This window comes from Colias philodice, chromosome 23 (assembly GCF_061535455.1).
Source record: "Colias philodice isolate Cphi_HAF_F1 chromosome 23, ilColPhil1 Martin Lab GWU primary, whole genome shotgun sequence".
Lineage (NCBI taxonomy): Eukaryota > Metazoa > Arthropoda > Insecta > Lepidoptera > Pieridae > Colias > Colias philodice.
The window spans coordinates 8,420,068-8,435,526 of record NC_143108.1 but is presented as its reverse complement, the minus strand read 5'-3'; the positions used below and the strand labels follow the sequence as shown (position 1 = coordinate 8,435,526).

At 30.5% G+C, this 15,459-nt stretch overlaps 1 protein-coding gene across 1 annotated transcript in view; it reads left to right on the top strand.

The window, feature by feature from the left end:
• Nucleotides 1-2,285: 2,285 nt before the first annotated feature.
• cpx (synaptic transmission protein complexin) overlaps nt 2,286-15,459 on the top strand; it is a 176,343-nt gene continuing 163,169 nt past the window's right edge. Inside the window, exon 1 of the mRNA XM_089709919.1 lies at nt 2,286-2,397. The gene's annotated coding sequence lies outside the window, so the exon portion shown is untranslated. The remainder of the gene's footprint in view (nt 2,398-15,459) is intronic.

Below are 15,459 nucleotides of genomic sequence, written 5' to 3'. Positions count from 1 at the left end.
CAATGCATTAGTTGTTTAGTTTGGTCGATAACAGTTGCTTAGTTTTTCTTGTTTCTTAATTTTAAGTTTCGAGAAACATTACTTTTGTAAAATTTACATTATTTTAGAGCAATTGTGTGTGATCTTAATGGTTTAAATGATAGAAGGATATTTACTTTTTAGGATTTAAACAAATTAATATTACCGTAACGCCATCTGTCACAAACTAAGCAAAAGTTACTCAGGAAAATTAACAATTAAGTGTAGACGACAATTAATTATTATATGATGATTCGTTTCATATCACATATTATAACGAAAAACAAAATATATAAGAAATCAATTTTTTTAAAAGGATTTATGATTTTAGTTTATTTTTCACATACAGAATAGAGTTATCAGAAAAGTTTATCTAAATCTGTTTAGCCATTACAAATAGCGTAAACTATATCCAAATAAATGTAACATCCATAAAAACCCACTACACAATTATATTCAAATTCAAATTCAAATTGCTTTATTTGCAGAATGTAGAATTACAAAGATGTTTGTAGGTACAGATAATATAGATCCTTAAACATTCTGCTCGTAGTTGAGCGTGCAAATATATTAAAAACTAACATAATCTATAGGAATAAGAATAAAACGCACTAAACACTATTAAAAACTTTATTCCCCTTTCAGCTTATTTAAAATATGCAAAAAGTTATTTACGCTTGTCGGAAGCTAGAGGTGCACACTACACAATATTAGATATATTCCAGAGACGCCAAGTAACACCTGCATTAAATTTATGGCCTCATGAACTAAGCAATATGTTAACTTCATTTTAACTTCATTTGCGAACTAATATAAGTTATTTCTTACCGCACTCGCTTATTTACATAATTAAATACATGCTCTTGTTAGTAGATATTATAAATGAGAATGTTTGGAATTTGGATGGATGTTACAATGTAATGGATGAATGGATCTGGATGAAGTTTTGAATAGTAGAAAGATTTTTATTGTGTGGCTGAGGTTGTACTTACAAATATATTAAAAAAGTGAAGTATTTGTTTGCTTCGACAAAGAAATCGACTAAATCACTACATATTGAAAATTATTACAATAATGCTGTAAGCTTTATACTTAATTCCTGAGTGGTTCAATTCAGGAGAAGCTTGGGCGGGCGGCTTGTAAGTATATTAAAATAAATTTGAAAATAATATAAAAACGAATAATTTCTACAAACATTACATTATGACTCTTGAAGCGATAAACGAGAACTTTTATATAATGTTAACGCATACAACATTCGATAAAGCCTTTGGTCAGAAAAAAAAAAACATTAATGGGAGTGAAATAGGAGATGAAAATTTACAAGGGGAAGAGATATCGCTACATAAAGGTAAACAAGAGGAGCTGCGGTCATAAACATAGTTCCCTAAATTGTGTTATGATCTAACCAAAAAAAGGTCAAATTTTATTGTAACCGCTCTAGGTATCTCTACAAATAAGTCTCATAAATAAATAGAAATCACAAATAAATATGTATCTATTAAAAATAAATATGCAAACGTGTTTCAAAATTATCATTAATTCATACATAGTATTATAATAATGGGAGATAAAATTTTGTTATTAAATCCGATTTTAATTTGAAGTAGAGTTGAAAAATATAGAGCTCTATATTATAATCACGATGTGTTGATTGATGAGTACATTGATTATTTTTATTTATAAAATTTATTCATATTTAAACTGTTTTTAGTCTACCAAAAGCATTTTTAATTTTGTCAAAATATCGTAAATATAAAAAATCAGCTCGATGTTTTAGAATAGACTCCATTGACATAAAAGAGGACGAGAAAGTTTTAACGAGTGTGTACTTGTACCACAGCACAGCATGCAACTATTAGCCATGTTTGCAGTACAACTTACACAAAAACTCAATTACTCTACATCTAGTTTATTCTTCTTCAAAAAAAATAAAATAATAATAATTGTATAATAAATTCAATAGAATCTCCTTTCGTTTATTTAAACGGTCAGTTAAAATAAATAAATACTGCAAGTTTAGGATAGACATAAAAATTATGCGCACCTAAACTCTACATAGCAATTTATGGTAGAGAGGTAGAGCCTTTTTCTCAGGCGCAGATGTTACATTTCATAACTACATTTTCCAGCTAATTACAGATAATCATGTAAAAATAAAATTTAAATTTGGAACGCCGCTCGAATTGAAATTTAACAGATAAAAAATACTAAAACATCGAATCGGTGAACGGAACGTAACGCAGCATGGCGCGGCTATCGATCGACGCAGTCAGTAGGCGCCCGGCCTCCGTACGGGTAACACGTTACACTGTGTTCTGCATCGCGAACGATATAACCTAACCGCAACACTTACTCTCACATCCTCCTCTTGCCCTGGTAAGTGCTAGGATATAACACTCGACACACCACACGCTCACAGTACCAACACGACGTCAAATACACAATAATATTCAAAACAAATATGAGTCATAAGTGCTGATTTGCACTGGCATTGACAGGTATCAAATAAAATTTACGCTCTATCTTTTGTTTTCATTTTACATTACGTCTGTGATCCTGGTGAACTAAATATTGAAATGATATAACATAAAGCGCATTTCTTCCTATTTTTATTGCTTATCAATTTATTATCGCTAAGATTTATAACGATAACAGCGTATTGGTTGCGTTTACTTGAGAATGTAACTGTAATTGAATTAGTTGAAAAGGAGAGCAATAGAGCGCATAATATAATGAAAGTACGCTCGTCGCGATTGTGTGGAAATTAAAAACACTAATTAAATTGGGGCTTGTGTGACGTAATACTGTCCCATGGAGAATTAATTTTAATTACAAAGTTTATTACATCATTATAAAGGACATGTCTGGAATTCTAATATTCCAAAGTACTTCTGTTTATGTCTAAATTAATGATATTTTTCTGTAAATTTTTGTTAATCCCACTGTCTCAAGAGCAGGAAAAGGCTACAAAATTATGTAAATAGAGCAAGTAATGGAATATAAAGTAAAAGGAAAGACAAGAGGATTCATCGCTGAATTTTTTGCGCCTTCCAATGAAATGGTAGCAACCTCCCGCGGCTGTGTTTTCGACGATAGTTTTTATTACAGCCTTATACAGTATAAACTTTTTTATTACGTTATATAATATAGATGATGACAGGACGAATAATAGGTCAAATATAACCTACATTCGGGTTTTCCATATGGCTAGGTAATAATTTTTCATTAAGAATTTGATAATATTTTTCAGTCGAATAATGATAAGCTAATTAGCTTTAACTTTTATTACTTCTTAATTACATGAATTAATGTTATTTTACCAAAGTAGCAAAAAAATGGAATTTAATCATTATTCAATTATTCATGTAGCGTTTTTATGAATATAGAGACTTCACTGTATTTCATAGAGCTGGGTCTCTAAATTAATATAAGCATTCATAGAGTCTAAATCAGACCGGTCGTTACCAGGAATAATTGATGTAATTGTGATCGGAGCTACATCGCTATTGATATTTATTCGACTTTTATTCTTATGTCTTGGGAATGTTGTTAACATACATAGTAATGTCATGTTTTACCAAAGCGGGACGACCTCACCAGGGTATCAATAAGAAGTGGAATTGCAGTACCCAAGATGCCTTGTTAAGCTTTGATAGCCTTTCTGCTCTACATCGACACATGCCCCTTTTACAACTCTACATAAGAGCAAATATCATATTTGCTCTACATAGAGTCTAATTCAACACTGAAACATTTATTCAACTTGACTTTTTTAGAAGCAGTTTTGAATCTTCAAAATAAAAAATGAAATTATTTACCGCCGGTTCGGATAGCACTTACTTCAGAGAAGAGCCAGCAAGAAACTCTACAGTTTGATAAATTCTACAACAGTACACTGCTAGTTGACAAGACTGGTCAAATGAATTAATAACTATATTGATAGTCTACAACAAAAGTTGCGCCTCCTGACGAAGAAACTCAACCTTCTTAAAGATATAGCACTTTATTATTTAATCTTATATATAACAATGAATCGCAAAATGTGATGATAAGCGCATAACTCGAGAACGGCTGAACCGATTTCGATAATTCTTTTTTTATTATATTCCTTGAAGTACGAGGATGGTTCTTATGTAGAAAAAACGTAAACGTACCACGGGCGAAGCCGGGGCGGACCGCTAGTATATAATACATATTATGGTTCAATATACTCTAGTAGAGATATAATCCCGTTAGTAATCCAATCATTTGGAAACATTTTCTATAAAGTATAGAGATTTATTTTCAGATATCTGATACTTTATGCTCGAAATGAAACTAGCTTTCCCGTTTTTCACATAATTTAAATAACTCAGACATAATATATTATGTAAGGACTGAAACAACGCATTTGTTTATATCAAATAATAAATTTTAATGATACTTTCACAATTCGTCATAACTCATATGCTAAGCATAGGACACGTTTATAGCATGAAAGATATAAAAAATTTCGAAAAAAAAAAATAGCACTCATTGATCAATGCTGTTACCAAACAATATAAAGGACGAACAAGGTTGTAATTTGTACACAAATAAATAATTACCAACCATTCGTCGTCTAAAATATCAAGGGCTACAAATATTTACTATATGCCTTAGACTAAAGGTTATCTATGTCTTGACCGTCTATTGATCGCAAACAAATTATTTTCTTTTATAGCACTTAAGCAAATTGGAAACAATGAAAGCGATTAATTTTTATTAAATACCAGCAAAATTTCGTTTAATGCGTTTAATTTGAATAAAGTATAGGTACCTAATACCTACCTTATATCATTAGGAAAGAAATTACGTGACTCATTATTATTCTTCGAGAAGTTTACACGCGTTTCGGATGTTCTCTTAACAAACTTTTGAAACAATTGTTCCTTTTGTAAAAGATAATATGTATTTAACGAAGGTTTTAAATGAGTTTCTATCATCGTTAAGTAAAAAAACTGAGAATTTTTTGCTTTTTATAAATTCTCACATATACAATTAACTTTTTGTTTCAAATAGGTACTTAATTATGTATTAAAAAGATGATTCATTATGTTGTTGCCGTATTATTCGAAACGACTCACTCGACTCTTTTAATATTTTAATGCCTAAAAACCCGCGTAAATTCGAACATTTCAGCTCGCGGCAATCGACAATAATTTTTTTAACAGTAGTTATCATCGCTTAGTAAGAGTATTATGAAAACGGAAGAGTATGTATGTTTGTTTGCTCTACTTATTTAAGATTTAGATGAAATTAAGAAGAAAATTTAATTTAGTTTGTGATCTGGATTACAACAAAGATTTTTAAACAAGTTCAATTCAGAGAAAGCTTAATTTATTAGAACAAATACCATAATTCTTAGAACCATTTCATCATGGTATTTAATAGCCGGTAAACATACTTAGCAAATATGAATTACTTCACTCGAAATATAAGAACTTCACGAAAAATTATTGTCATTAATTGTCAGTTTTGTAGATCCCTATCATTAATTATTCGCTCAGCAACGTCCAAGTTTATCTCAATTGAGAGTTTTTGTCAAAAATTCATGGACAAAACCAAACTTTGGGCGGCACTTGGAATTGACAGAATAGCTTGTGTATAGAAAATTTCGTAGCATTGTTTTTTTGTATAATTTTACTGATTTTACGCTGCATTGTAGTTAGTTCGCTGTTTTTGGTAAAATAAGGCTTGATTTTCTTGTTTTTGTCAAAGTTTGCGTTGGTTTATGTTGTGATTTGAATATTTGTCAGTTGATGTTTATGATAAAATTTAATATAAGTACGTTGTACGTATTTTAATATCAACGTTAAATTCACATTAACTTCTTTATGACTCTACGCTTATTATTCTGAGGCTCTACTCAGGATGAATTACCTGCATAACATTGTGCCGTATATTTACATGTTAACTTTCATTAATGTTATCTATTTGGAAATATATTACAACCTAATACTAAATACTACTATTACTACTGCCTTTTCTGCTATTATTTTTAGTAATATATAAAGTACGTTCAAGTAAAGAAGCAATATACAAAATTAAACTTATTAAAATATCTTGTTAATTTGTTTGCGATTTCAATATCAAGCTAAGATTGGTAAGATGAGATTTTTTATATATTATTTGTTACTTATTGAATTAACAATTTCAGTCATCAACGAAGTAAAGGGATAAAGTGCCATTGATGTAAAGAAATCAAACAAATTTGTCCAAGTTACAAATGTTCTCGTCCCTAAGTTGGCAAGTTCTGACCAATTGCCAAGTTACTAAATGTTGCTCAAGTAAAGAGCGGGATTAAGTAGATCAGGCGGAATCGTAACTAAGTAGTCACTTGCTTTGTAGTTAACATCAATTAAGTGTACTTAGTTTATAGCTTACAGTGGACAAACATTTTCTTGGTATTTGTTTTGTAATATAACCTATTTGAAATGAAGAAGGTGTTTTAGAATTTTAAAATATAAAAAAATCGATTGATGATGTGAAACAGGCTTTATTCGTAAATAGTTCAATTTGTGCCTGAAGAATTAGGGATTTTTTTTAATTACTAAATATATATTATATTATAATAATATTTGTGGTTTTATTTTTAGCACAAGTAAATATTAACTTTGAAAAGCTTAAGATGAGGACAATGCACGTATAATAAATGTATTTATACAATCTTTTTCCCGATCTTTATAAATGCAAGTAGATTGAAATTGAAGGGTTGTACGCATACATAAAAATTTTCAAAGGGATGAACTAACGAGCTCAAAGATGCCCTTTAGGGAAAAGAGATGGCCCTTTGACATATGAAACAGGAAAGAAATGGTTATAATAATTGAACAGGAATAATAGAGGTCACATTTGGTTCACCGTAAAATGTTTCATCTAACAAGATCAATTCTATAAATAATAGGCACATAAATAATGACCGAATAATAAAAATTTTCAAAAATAGAGATAAATCATTTCTTAGCCTGAAACTTAACGTTTAAAATAAAATATATTCATTCAATGTGTTTGGATGATAAGACATGATAAGCACATGTCTAATCAGCGAAATATAGACTCTTTAATTTCTCGAAATATAGAAAATTATTTTTGTTTTTTTTTCATTCTGTTCTATAGTAATTATGAATAATCTATCCATCCTGCTTTTCGCACTCATAATCAGAAAGCTAGATAAGGGCTTAGTGTAATCTATTTAAGGTCAAAACACATTAATTATATCGCTACCCCGTCATTAATCAATGACGTGACAGTTTTAATTATACTGCTCCTATCATGACATGACACTCTTGTCATATGTGACTTTACTAATGATACCTATAGGCTGGTTATACATGATCACGCTGACTGTCAGTGCTGACAGCCGAATTCTGTGAAACTCTATGAAGCATTTTAGAATAACACGCTAGGATCCGTGGTTGCGTCTATACGCTTCAGCTGTAAGTAACGACGGTCAGCGTTCGGTCAGCGTGACATTAGAATCCATAGGTGTTATAAATTAGCATCGCTCAGTTGTTGAAATTCAACCTTATATGTATTACAATAGACTTATATTTGACTGATTAAATAAACCATACAATATAATAATATTATCGTGGTGAGACAACAAAATAAATGACATTTGTCAAATGTGTATTATAATAAGGAAACAAAGATGTAACAACAGGATACATGGAGAATATGCTGTAATATAATTACTGTCTACGAAGATACACATGCATATTATTTCTTAATGAATGCGGAAAAAAGAACATTCTAGATTTTATTTGTATGAATATAAACGATCATCTATTTTTAGTCTGAAATGAATGAAAAAAGAATATTTTACCTTTTTAATATCCAGTGACTATTAGATCTATTATAATTCAAGCAACTGGTGCAGAAATAAATAAAAGAGAGAAATAGTAGAGCAAAGCCATTGTAGCAACACATTTATTTGACGTCCAACCTTTGACCCGGATGAAAATCTAGGCAAGATTCTTTATAATGGGAAACTAAAATAAAAGTATTTTCCTTCCTGTATCAACTAAAATAAAAGCTTATAAAACCCAGCTGGTTTGTTGGATCTACTTTTTGTAAAATGCCACCGGATTGTTCAATTAATAGCATCTAAGCAAAATGGATCCTAAACAAATAGAATTAGGTGATGTTTTGGCTTGAGGTGTTTCGCAATATAATTCATATTCTGTGTTGCCGACCCGCAGTTATTTCAATCAACAGAGTGAGGACGAATTCCAAAAAGACATTATATGAGGTGTATTTTAATTAAAGTGCCTTTGTGTTTATAATTATTGTACATTTTGTTATGTTCTATTTACATAACACGAAAAGTTTTGACGGAAAATGCAAATGTTATATTACATAAGTGTAATATTGTTTGTTTTTTTTTTCAAATAAGTTGGTGTTATAACATAGTGTCAGGTTAAACGCAAAAGGATTAGTGAATGAAGGGACGGATATAGTATGTAATATCTTTTTACCCATTGAAGCAAATAGGGCTGACGTAGAAAAACCACACAGCTATTCTATTCATTTTCCTGTATAGATAAATAAATAGACGTTTTATATTGTTATCGTTTATAAGGAACTGTTCAAAAATTTATTAAAGGACGTTTTGATGAAGATTGATGGGTGTGAGAGTAAAAAATATTTATGACAGTGGCAAATTAATTTGCTCCTTGATTGATTAATTTATTATCGACTCTTAAAATTAATATTGTTACAAGACCAATTCTGAAGATTGTGACACTTTTAATTAAAAGTGTAACTAGAGCTATTTTAAGGATTGAATAATATATTATGTAAAATTATACACAGTTCATTAAATGGATAAACAATAAATATTTCTACTTATGCAAAAGTGTTTTTGAAGTGAAACTTCTTTACCGGGGTTGGACAAAAATTTAGTGTAACATTTTTGCGTTACGCCGTACGCGTGACATTTTTGCGTTACGCCGTACGCGTGACATTTTTGCGTTACGCCATACTCGTGACATTTTTAAGGTCATAAAGAAGTTTCACTTCTTACGTGTGTACTCTAGAACACGCCATACATTTTTCTTGTTTTTTATGTTTAGGTAAGTATTTAAAAATAAAAATCCTTGTATAAAGATAACTTCTAATAATATCTTTCCAAAAATATAAAACATAAATATATTATAAGAAATTAGATTATAATCTGCTCCAAATAATCGAAAATACCATATACGAGGTATTTCTGGATCCATTTATCAAGCAGAAAACCTTCATGCGTGTGATTAACAAAATCTGCGTAGTATATAGAAAGTTCCTTTGAATTGACGTTTGACGATATATTATTATTGATGGATTTTTTCCTACAGTGCAAATGAATGGTATAATAAATTTCTATATCTATAATATTATCGTGTCACCATGTTAGTTACCATCCTCTGAATCGGATGGACCGATTCTCATGAAATTTTGTGTGCATTACGGGTCTGAGAATCGGATACTATCTATTTTTTTTTTATCCCCAAGTGATAAAAGTAAGGCAGATAATTGGCAGGACTATACTACAGGCTAGTTTAATATGTAAAAATTATAACTGTAAATGGCAAAATATAGCTGTGGTTGGATTCTAGCACTATTGTTTATATTGTAAATAGTTGAAGCTCTACGTTGCTTGTGTTTTTCTTTAATTAAAGCCAACTATTGAAGTTGGAAACCGAGAGTCAAGGTTATCAAATACTTGTTCTTCATTTCATTGTTCTAATTGACTACACGTTAAAATTCAGTGATTTATCTTAATATGTACTCACTAATGTTGTAGGTACTATTTATAATATAATTTATATTATGTACGTCATAACCGGCTCTACATGGATTTCCGTCTACACCACTTTTACTAAAAACAGGTTTATTTATTTATATAATAATTAATGAATATTTAGAAAAATCTGCATTTGATTTATACAGATTTTGCTTATAAAATTTTTTTATTCGTTCAATCTGTTCCACTCTTCCAAGAAAATTAAAAATCAAAGCAGAGTGTTTTAATCCAACCTTTTTCAAATTATTAGTTTCAAATGTAACTTGTATATGAATATAACCACTGCCTACTCGATATCAGAACCCTTCGGCAAGCCAACACGCCTCTACAAACATGCGCCATATTGTATTAGCGTATAATATGAAAAGATTAACCTTTGATCTTTGTATTGGAGCCGACATTGTTCCTGCTAAGGACGTATTGTCGGATGTTCATATTAATTCGTAATGTTTTTGTAAGATATGAACGTGTGTTTACTGGTATGATGATTTTTATTATATTCTGATGTTTTAGTAGGTTAAGTAATTAAACAATAGCTACCCCTCAAATAAATGTAAAGATGTGACATGTTTCTAATGGCAGGATTTTTTTGAATCAATCGAGTAATTTTTGAGATACAACGTAAAAAAAAAATAATCATCCCTCTTTATAATATTATAATCATGCCCTCAAAGGAATAAATCAATAGTCAATTTTTTTGAAGTGAAACTTCTTTATCGGGGTTGGAAAAAATTTAGTGTAACATTTTTTCGTTACGTGTGACATTTTTCCGTTACGCGCAATCTTTTTCTTATCCCTACCACGCGTGATTCGACGTATTTCTGTAAAGTTGCATATAGTAAATTATTTTTTGCAAAATAAGGTCATAAAGAAGTTTCTTACGGACACATTTTTTTGTAAAAACGACGCTTTTGCAGATAATACCGTAAGGGTGTTAAGGTTGTTGGATTTGTAGTTGGGAAAGTCGTAAGGCTTACCGTAAGCTTTCGATCTTTATCGTATTGACCTAATAAGTAATCGAAAGGTAGCTAATTGTGTTTGTATGTGCTATACTTATGTGTAAAGGTTTGTTTTAGGGGCGATAAGTTATTAGGTTAGGCTATAGGCTATATAGGGTGTCCCACCGTCGGTATTGTACTAACTAAAAAATATTTATAAAATTCCAGACGTAGCTGTTAGTAGCGAGTAATATATATTATAATGTGGTTATTATTTAGACTATATATAAATCCAAATTTTGACATAAATAAAGAGTCTAAATATTAACCATTTTAAAATATAAATATTCTACTTGCTATGCCCTGCGGTTTCTCTTGCCCTCTTGGTCTAAGCATAATGATATAATATAATAGCCTATAGCTATCATCATTAAAAGGCTATCTAACAGTGAAATATATTTTAAATCTGAACCGTGGTTCTCAGGAACCGAACAGGAGATTAGAGCGATCAAAAACAAACCCTTTAGCTTTCTAATATATAAGTAGAGCTTTATTGGCCGTAAATAAACATTTTGAAATACTCAACAATAGCTCAAACCGATAATAAGTAAATGAAAAGTTATAAATACAATAAATATTTCCACAAAAGAGGCGTTCCAATTTACGCTTTCCTTAAATAAAAACTGATAAAGAATTCATTCACAACCGTTACTAAAAATTAATATTCATTTCAATTCCCAAGCCGACAGTGTTCACGTTTTGACACATTTATCTCGCAGATGTCAGACACCACTGACACTTATCTAGCAGATCTTACATTGAGTGTCTGACAGCGAAGTGGAACTATTGAAACTGTTGGAAATGTACCTATTACGAATGTTATGTGCGGTGAGATTGGCAAATCTATTGTTGTGTGTTAATACTAGAGTTTATAGTATTTGTTTTAATTTCGTGTAATATGGTGAGAATTAAAATAGTTTTTAAACCAATTGACTGCAATGCAATTTCAAATTTTCAATAATTGGTCAGTCAATTGCTCAGTAACGAAAGAGTTTTATGTATGTTGATTGTGATGAAAAATTAAATTCCTCACATGTATACAATGTAGAGTACAAGAGATACATTATATGTATTATATTAGGTTAAAATTCGTAGACTTAAGAGAAGTATGCTACTTTATACCAAGTATATAATCCATATCAACAAACAATGTGAGTAATTTCAAAGATTCACTCTTTCATAACAAGTGACATGTCATAGATTAAATCGCAGGCGCGTCAAGTGGTTTGAAGTTCGCCCTCTGTGAGGGTGAACGCCGAAATTTGTAGAAGTTCTATTATCTGCCGTGACAAATATCACACTTGGCCGATTGTTAGGAACAACCCGCTTGGGCTCGTGTAGGCTGATTAATTGGCCACATTACCCCGTATTACGAAACTTTTCAGTAATGAGGCGGGATTTTGAATCTCTGCTTATGACGTCAAATGGAGTGGTTAAGGAGTTTGTTGTTAGGAGATTTATAGCTGGGTTTCAACAATATTAATTTCTACTAATTATAGTACCTATTGTATTACTATACTGCAATATGTTATGTTCACAAGACGGTCTCTAGTGTACGAGTATTACTTAAACATGTGCTACGATTACCAATGTTTGAAATGCAATAAGAAGTTGGTTAAATTCTACTTTTCAGAACTAGATGAAATTTTTCTTACCAAAAAATATTTTAACAAGAAAATGAAACCGTGAGGTTCACAGCTTCAAATACCACCTCGTGATCGAATTTTTTCTACAAAAACCATAAATTTTTTTCACCAACGAGGCCTCCATTGGCGTTAAAAGTTCTGCGCGTTTCGTCTAATTGCGTGATTTCTGTCTAACGACGGTGGCACTGCCATACAGAGTTCGTAATTCCGCCTTTTTCGTTTTTTATAAAACGACACTTAACCTCTTTAAATAACCGCGTCTGTGGAATTATGATTTGTAGATTCCGCGGCGTTTTTCAGTTGAAATGGTTGGCACTATGTTGTTGGATGTTTCACTGAGTTAAGTGCACGTTTTTGAAGTCATTAAAGGCTGTATCTAGCTAAATTGTTATAGTTTGAATAATTATCACTAACACAATCAAAATGATGTAGATTTTTCATAAATGTTAAACATGTTTATACACACATCTTCACGATATAATTTCTAAAGAAAGTAAGTAGAGCTTAGGTTAAACGCATTTCTTTTTTTTATACCTAATTGTTACATGTACGTTGCATGATTTACAGAACAGTTTCCTGACTTATTTACGGCACTGATATGAATGAAAAAATACCTACGTACCACTTTTGTAATCATAAAAACTTATCACATTCCTATATCTACGGGTGAACCCGTGTGCATAACTAGTTTTTCAATAAACTACGTATATATACCAAGTATCTAGATTGGTAATACGAGAATAAAGGCAGCCATAAAGTCGTTTCCAATCGAATTCAATACAGCGCTTCAAATTTATATCCTCTAAAGTTTTAACGTTAGAATTTTATTAGAATGGTTTCCATTGATATAACTTTAGATATCACGTCACTAAACGAGCTGGAAATAATACAATTGAAGTTAAGTTGTAGATTTAGATTTAAGAATAGTCTAGAATTTTTTAGCAATAAAAACTTATTTCTTATAAAGCACTTTAAGTATCTTGAATTTCAATAATACTTAATATAAAATGTATTATAAGCAACAAACTAGGCCCGTTTATGACGTTAAAAAAACCCTATTTTTCTAATGACAATATGACGTTCAACTATATTATTTGCATCTTTGCATGCGATTTTAAATCCACTTCCATATATTTTATCCTGTATAGAAAAAATTCACTTCTTCAACTAGCATTCTTTAACAAATTAATATACTTTTCCTCATATAAATAACAAAACATCTTAATTATAAGCTTATCTTTTCATAAAATTGTTTCAAATATTAATAACGGTGTTGAAAATGATCAAAGTGTTATATTTATAAAGAGGAACGTGTAAAGCGGTAAATAACCTACTTAATAACTTAACTATGTAACTTGGAACAAGACAATCATTATAAACGGTTTTATGTGGCTTCCATGAAACCTTACGCAGTAACGAATGTCTTCCAATAGTTGAGTTCGAGTTTTTATGAGTAATTTGTGATACTTTATAGTATTCTTGTTTGTTTTACTTGTTTATTTGTTCTTGTAAATTAAGATTAGACTTAGTAGATCGTAAGAAAGACTTGGAGAAGGAATGGATTCGATTTTTTTACTATTTTATGCAGGGAAAAATTTAGGTTTAGCCTTATGACTCTATCTTTATTTTAATTTTTATAATATAATATTTTAATTAATTACCGTTTTCATTAACTTACCTTATGTAAAGATACAATGTCTTGTTATTGTAGAGACCTTAATTAACCCCAGAGGGAACTGAAAACAATATTGTACTGTTGTACATATTTATTATTATTCCAACTTAAAATATTTATAAAATACAGAATATTTTATGAAATGAGATAATCCTTTTGATAACTGGGTATCATTTTTGTGTATTTTTATTATTTTGAACACGTGAAAATAGGAATTATTTTACTCATTTGCTTTCTAACAGAGTCATAAACTTCGCAACATAAACAATATGCCTAATGTTTTCGTTAAGGTAGTTAAAAACATAATTTCTTACCACAACACCTTGTAAAGTCAGCATGTAAAGCCCTAAAACATCAAAGTAAGCGCAACTGCCAATTACATTAACTACAAAGTACACGAAAGTCCTGACTGCTGACAATGCTGACCGTCCGCAGTCCACACCCCTGTAACGATTGGAACCGTGCTCGGAATTTAAACAAGGCATTGTAGTTGAAGCGATATCGAAGCAAATACCTATGTTGGAAACGCAAAAAATTGAACGGAATATTTGTAGTTTTGAAATGAGTAGAATTATGTAGAGGATAGTTCGTTTTTGTTTGTTGTTAGGGGAGATATTTTTCGAATTAACTTTAAAAATATCATTTAGCATTATATTACCTGTGATATCCTAGGTATAGCTATATTTGATTTTGAATGGTTGTTCAAATATTATATTGATTAAGTAATAATTCCTATACGTGAGTAGGTAGGTATGCAATCAGTACGTATTTAACGTACACCTAAATTAAGCGGTTTTAGTTTGGAATGTAGATAATAAATATTCAATAATTAATAGGGAAATTGCAATCCCTAATTAAGGGTAGTAAATAAATATTTCATTTGAATGAAAACCAATAATTTGATTAACATTTTTGCCGAAAATATACTTTCAACTCTACTTTCCGCATTCCGAAATTCATTTGTACCAAAATTGTCCAAATGAAATCATCAATCGTATAAAAATAGGAAATTCCAGAAATGAATCCCAAATGAATTTAAAGTGTGAAGTCGGAACTCGGTTAGAGGTCTTAATGAGGTCAGATTTAATATAGGCCACTTTATCTTAGACACGCTGTGCCGTCTCTCGCCTCGATTTTATCTGATGAAACTTTATAATTTTGAGCAATTTTTCATTTATATCTCCTAGGCGTATCTAGATTTTTGTAATCATTTCACGGTTGGACTCTCGCGCTCTAAGAACTATTTATGAGGTAAAATAAAATGTACCACCAGTTATAAAATAACTGAGATTATCAAATAGATCACATTCT